The sequence below is a fragment of the Brassica oleracea genome, chromosome C7, assembly GCF_000695525.1.
Source record: "Brassica oleracea var. oleracea cultivar TO1000 chromosome C7, BOL, whole genome shotgun sequence".
Taxonomy (NCBI): domain Eukaryota; kingdom Viridiplantae; phylum Streptophyta; class Magnoliopsida; order Brassicales; family Brassicaceae; genus Brassica; species Brassica oleracea.
In genome coordinates this window covers 25,523,979-25,530,441 of record NC_027754.1, presented here as the reverse complement: position 1 = coordinate 25,530,441, position 6,463 = coordinate 25,523,979, and the positions used below count along the sequence as shown (strand labels likewise).

General features: G+C 33.8%; 1 long non-coding RNA gene across 2 annotated transcripts; it reads left to right on the top strand.

Annotated features, from left to right (window-relative positions):
- Window positions 1–3,415: 3,415 nt before the first annotated feature.
- LOC106304713 lies at window positions 3,416–5,152 on the top strand. Of its 2 annotated transcripts, none has more exons than XR_001262809.1 (3): window positions 3,416–3,698; window positions 3,852–3,911; window positions 3,991–5,152. It is a non-coding gene; the product is annotated as an uncharacterized LOC106304713 (long non-coding RNA). The 2 variants fall into 2 exon arrangements; XR_001262810.1 differs by having other exon boundaries at window positions 3,852–4,368; window positions 4,623–5,152.
- Window positions 5,153–6,463: the final 1,311 nt, after the last annotated feature.

Genomic DNA, 6,463 nt, shown 5'->3' with positions numbered 1-6,463 from the left:
GCCAGCTCTACAAGACCATTCACAGTATACTTCCCAGACATTGTCTACACCTTAACTTATTTTTATTCTTTTCCGTTATCTACCAAATACTATTCCCTTTGGACAATTACTTATTTCTACTGTCAAACTATTTTGTTTTGAACTGTGTGAACTGACTAACGTTTCTTTTAATTTTAAAATTGTCCACAAAAAAAAAAATTATTCAACACATAAAGACAATAAAATTTTATGAAAATTTAAAATAAATCAATATGCGGCTGCCAATCAAAAATAAAAATTTCTTAATTTGAACATGTTTTCCGCGCGTAGCGCGGACACCGACTCTAGTATCTTATAAAATTATTCAATATCACGCCATCATTAAAATTTAAAATCATATGGTAATTAGTAATTAAGACCCATATAACATTAAACACGATTTATATATTTCAAAAATATATTTTCTTAATGTTCTAAGAATTGTGAACTATATATACTTACCTTATGTATAGGATGTGCTTATGACCCAATATCTTTAAAATTACTTGGGCATAACAACATCAACCAAATTATACACTTTTTATCGTTAATTATTAATACAATAGCTATTTCAGAGTTTTTTTTTTGACATCGAACAGCCATTCTAGTACTCAAACTTGAGGTGGCATGGGTAACTAGACATCTATTTCAGAGTTAAATACTAAACTTGCATATTACGAATTTCATAATGTTATTTCCCTAAACAATTAGGTCGACATATTCTTTTAAGCGAAAAAATATATACCAGTGGAATTGACTTCTAGAAAACCGGTTACAATTAAGCGTGTTTATTTACCGGTTTAACAACTTCGTAGGTCAAATGTTTTTGGTTATAATTGCAATGACAAACTATCTTAACAGCTATTCATGAACTAAAGGTTTACTATAGTTAAGCAGTATTGAACATTAGTACATATATAATTGTTTGCATAACAACACTGAAGGTGAATAATTTTGTAACATCCCGAGTTGTGATATATGGAAAGACTTAAGATGATTTATTTGGCTACTTATGTCACCAAAGTTGACTTACCTTTTCTGGAGCACATCCTGAAAGAACTCCAGAGTTAAGCGTGCTTGAGCTGGAGTAGTGTAAAGATGGGTGACCTATCGGGAAGTGATTCGCGATAGCGTGCGAGTGAGGCCAAAGCATGGGAAAAGGCCGGGTGGTGATTGCAGGGTCAGTAAACAATGATTTCGAGCCTTGAAAAATTAACGGACCGACCGTTGGATGGGATGGGGCCCACAGGCCGAGTGAGCGGGCGTGGGTGGCCCATTAGCTGTGGGCAGTCGGGGCGTTATAAGTGGTATCGGAGGTGGTTAGCCATCTCGGTTCTGACCCGAGAGGCGTCTTGAGACCTGTCGTGGAGCGCAACGAGGACGTTGCGTTCTTTGAGAGGGGGTGAATTGTACCATCCCGAGTTGTGATATATGGAAAGGCTTAAGATGATTGATTTGGCTACTTATGTCACCAAAGTTGGCTTACCTTTTCCGGAGCACATCCTGAAAGAACTCCAGAGTTAAGCGTGCTTGAGCTGGAGTAGTGGAAGGATGGGTGACCTATCGGGAAGTGATTCGTGATAGCGTAGGAGTGAGGCCAAAGCATGGGAAAAGGTCGGGTGGTGATTGCAGGGTCAGTAAACAATGATTTCGAGCCTTGAAAAATTAACGGACTGACCGTTGGATGGGATGGGGCCCACAGGCCGAGTGAGCGGGCGTAGGTGGCCCATTAGCTGTGGGCGGTCGGGGCGTTATAAATTTATTCAAGAAATCACATGTTATCTAAAATTGTTATAATTTCAACGAATCTGGTGAACATATATCATGGAATTGTCAATTGTAAATCCTTATTAAACTTTAGTTCATGCTTGTTTGCATAATCAGTTGTCTAACCTTATTAGATTTTAAAGGTCGGTGTACTTACCTTTACATGCTTGTTTGCATTTTTAGTTGTCTTACCATAGCAATAGAGAGATAAAGAACTATAAAGGTTTTAAGCAAAAAAAAAAAAGAACTATGAAGGTGATGGACCTATATTTTCTGTGAATATAATTGACGCTATGGATACAATGGTAAGGACGACCAATTGTATACAAAAAGAAATAGATTAAATTGATAGCAGTTCATGATTCTATTGCGCATTAGTCTGTTAGTGAGCTTATAAAAGGTTGCAGTCGAGTGCGGACTCTTCCTGTGATTTCTAGCTAGCTAGCATTTCTCAGATGAATTGTAGAGAACATAATATTATATACGTATACAATGTATTAGTGATTCTGTGACTCGTTTGTTTCTTATCAAATCGAGTTATAATAAACGTTTGGGGTGGGCATTCGGGTACCCGTTCGGGTCAGTTCGGGTTTATTCGGGTTTCGGATTTTCGAGGTTAAAGATTTTAGCCCCATTCGGGTATTTCTAAATTTCGGTTTGGGTTCGGTTCGGATCTTTATGGGTTTGGTTCGGGTTCGGATAACCCGTTTAAATGATTTTTAAAATTTTAAAACTCAATATATAGTTTAAATGTTTCAAAATCTGTAAATAAAATACTATATTACATATAAATTTGAATAGCATATGTCCTAATACCTAAACTTAACATATAAATTGGTTTGATTTGAATATTTTGATAGAGAATTAGTAGATATTTTAACTATTTTTGGTGTTTTGAGTATATTTTAGCTATTTTAGACATTTACTTTTGGCTATTTGTCTAAATTTTCAAGTATTTTAGATAATTTAAAAGTATCTTATATATTTTGGATGTTTTTCATATACATTAAATCTAAAAATAATTAATATATTTAGATATATAAATCAATTTCGGATACATTCGGGTACCCTGAATACTTCGGTTCGGGTCGGGTTCGGTTTCGGTTTCGGTTCTCTGGATACCAAAATTTTGAACCCGTTCGGATATTTAATCAGTTTTGGTTCGGTTTTGGTACTAATTTTTCGGATCGGGTTCGGTTCGGTTCTTCGGATTCGGGTTTTTTGCTCAGCCCTATTAAACGTGTTTGTGCTTTCGTGTGGGTTTGGTCTTAAGATTATATGTAGGGTTAATACATTTCATATCAACAAAGCTAGTAGTCGACTTATTTATATGAGCCAATTAATAATTTGCCTAGAGAAACATAAGCAATTAAAAGACATAAGGTATTGACAAACCAGCAAGTTTAAAGTGTAATTAATACAAAATAAAAGGTTACATCTTTGTAAATGATCCTCAAATAATATATAAGGGATTCTAATACGTTGAATGTAAAGAAACTGATTGTAACATCCCAAAACTCCCCAATTTTTTTGGGTTTTAAAAAGGAAAGCCCGTCCTACGACCCATTAAGTTAACCTAATGTACCCTATTAACCTTTTTCCCTATAAATGTTAGCATCCACCTCTTTAGTCTCTCATCAGAAATTCCAGAATGAAACTCTGCATAGATTCCCGAAAATAAAAAAACCATAGCCATCAAGACCTCCTCTCTCTTGCATCTCGCGCCGTCTCTCTCCCTCCTATCTCTCTCTCCCGCCGCGTCCTCTCTCTCTCTCCTCTCCAAGCTCTCTCTCTCTCCCTCCTCGTTGAATCCAAGGCGGTGGTCGCGAGTTGTGGTGGTGGCCGCGAGTTGTTGTTCTCAGATCTCGTCTCTCTTGTTCTCTTGTTCTGGATCTGTTCAGATCTAATCTTAGGTGAGGTGTTTTACTCAGATGTCTTCTCATGCTCCTTTATGCTGTTGAATGTGCACTGTAATTAAATTCAAAGTTAAATAAATTTCTGTTAGTCAAAAATTTGGGCAAGCCCTATCTCCTTTTTTCTCTCTCATTTATCTGCCTTCTTACTAGGCCTTCACCATCGTGAACTACGGTTCCGGCTGACAAAAGGGGCTTCCACAGCCTCCATCGGTCTGGTTTCTCTTTTTTCGTTTGTCTTTTGTTGTCTTGATCTTTGGAAAAGTTCTTATCTGTTAATATGCATTTTTAGATCTATAAACCAGAGCTTTTGCTCTTGGTTTGGATGAATCCGTGTGTGATTTTACTCAAATCCGTCTTTGGTTCTCTATTTCGGCACTTTTCTCTTCCCTTCAAGATTCCATCGGTGGTATTTGGGTTGTTTGGTTCAGTTTCAAGGTTATCTCTGTATCTCAGGTGGTCTCTCCTTTTCTTATTGATCTGGTTACATGTTCTTTGTGTGCTTCATGTGGTGTTTCTTCAAAGGTCTGTAGGGGTTGCTCTTCCTTGGGTACTTTTGCAACAGTTTTGATTTCAGAGTGATTGTTTTTTTCATCTTCCGGGTGTTTGGGTTCTCGGACTTCTCTTCAAGAAACTTTGGCCTTACCCTTTTTACATGTTGCCAGGGAAGGTTGAGTGTTAAAATCAGTTTCTTTCCTTTCCTTGGTTGTTTAGTCTCCTTCTTCCTCTTCCTCGTGGCTTCCGGTGTGTTTTCAGAACATATTATTGAAGTGCAATTCTCCCTAATAAAGTTCGGTGTTTGCTATGTTTATCTCTCCTCTTCTCTTTTTGGGTGATTTTAGTACGTGGGTGTCTTGTATTTTTGATCTAGAATAGCTATCTAATTATATTGTACCCTATGTTTCTAATGGTTCTGTCTTCCAGGGATTCTTTGGAACTTGTCAAATATGCGGAAGGCGAATACCAATCTTTGGTTTAATGCATATGAGTCAACGCCCTTACCTCCACAGGAGCATCCACACCAAGAGAAACAAGTCTTAAGCTCGGATAATATATGTATGGTAGATGGTTCATAGACCTCTACATCTCGATTCAGTGGATGTGAATGAGTTTGGATGGATAGTTTGGATAAAATTCAACTCATGGGAATGCAGAACTTAAGAAGGCGAGAGGCTGGTCTACACACATAATTGGAAGCACTGAGATGGTCTACACACATTTGACATGTCAGAACTTTGGGACATACTACAAAGATCTAATTGCAATGCTAAAGAACCCTCAGGCTTAGCCAAGTTTTACAAAAGAATTGGAGGTGATACTTACTCTTAAGATATGCTTTCCGGACTTGAAGATTAATTACATCCCAAAAGCGAGAAATGGAATTGCTGATTCTTTAGCTAAGTTTGCACAGCCTTTTCGCAGAGAGCTTTGTTATATTTGTTTTTCTATTCTGGTCTGATTAACCATACCACCTCAAATTTAAGTAATAGAGTAGCCGTTTGTTGCCAAAAAAAGAAATTTTGTTCTTTCTTCAAAGATTTTTTTTTTAAAATCATGTTGGCTTGTGATTGATTCCGTAGGAATATTTGTTTCCTACTGATTTAGTATTCCATTATGTGCATTACCAAGTTATGAATCAAAAGTATTTTAAAAAAAATTATGTTATTTATTTAAATATATATTTTTTTTAAAAAATATACGGTTTTTACAAATAATACGATCTTACTATTGTCTGAACCTTGGAGTCCACATAAGCTTTCAAAATTATTATTTGATACCACATGTATCAATATATTTTGTTGTTAAAAGGTTAACTTATCTAACACTAGAACATAGTTAAAAATGATTACACTATATAGTAAAATTTCTATTAATTAACAAAATTTAAATAATTTTAATATTTTAGTGAAACATCAGTTTATCAAAATATTGCTTGTATAAATTATACTAATTTAATTATTATTATTTTTTCTTCAAACGGCTATTTTATTAGTCAAGCTTGAGGTAGTCTGAGGAACCATAGACTAATTTAATTATTAAAAGTATTTCATATACCAATTTCCATTTTTAAACTAATATTGCATTCCCGTAAATAAAGTATCGATTATCCTCTATATATTATTTGTGAAACATTACAACTTCTTTTTGTAGCCACGTGTCATCACTAGGATGATTCTTAGAATTATTAGAGAAATATGTTCGTCCATCTAATTATATAATAAGTTTTTTATTAAACTAACCATAAATTTATTATTAATGTCATTTATTATTTCCTTAAATAAAGATTACGGAATTGCCTAATGTGGCTAAAGGATATATGACAATTAATGATTTTGAATAATAAAGATTTGATAAAAAAATAATGTATCTTCTATCAAATTTGTTTAATTTTAAACTATTAAAATAATTAAAAAAAATCACAATAATCATATTATAAAAATTTAATTTTTTATGTATATGTTATATTTTGAATTTTAAAAAACGACTATAAATTACTAAAACTGTTAAAAGTCTCAAATTCAAATTTTTGTGATCTATGGTTTAAAATTTTTGTTATGACAAAATACAAATGATTACGAAATTACATAAGTAGCAAGTCTCATTTAATAAATATTATATATATGTATATTAATATTTTTTTAAAAAATAAATTATATACCATATAAAATACATAAGTATTTTAATTTCGAATTTGCTTTGAATTTTTTAATTTTTGATTAAAAGTTTTGAACTAACATTGATAAATTTTTTTAAATTATAAATTA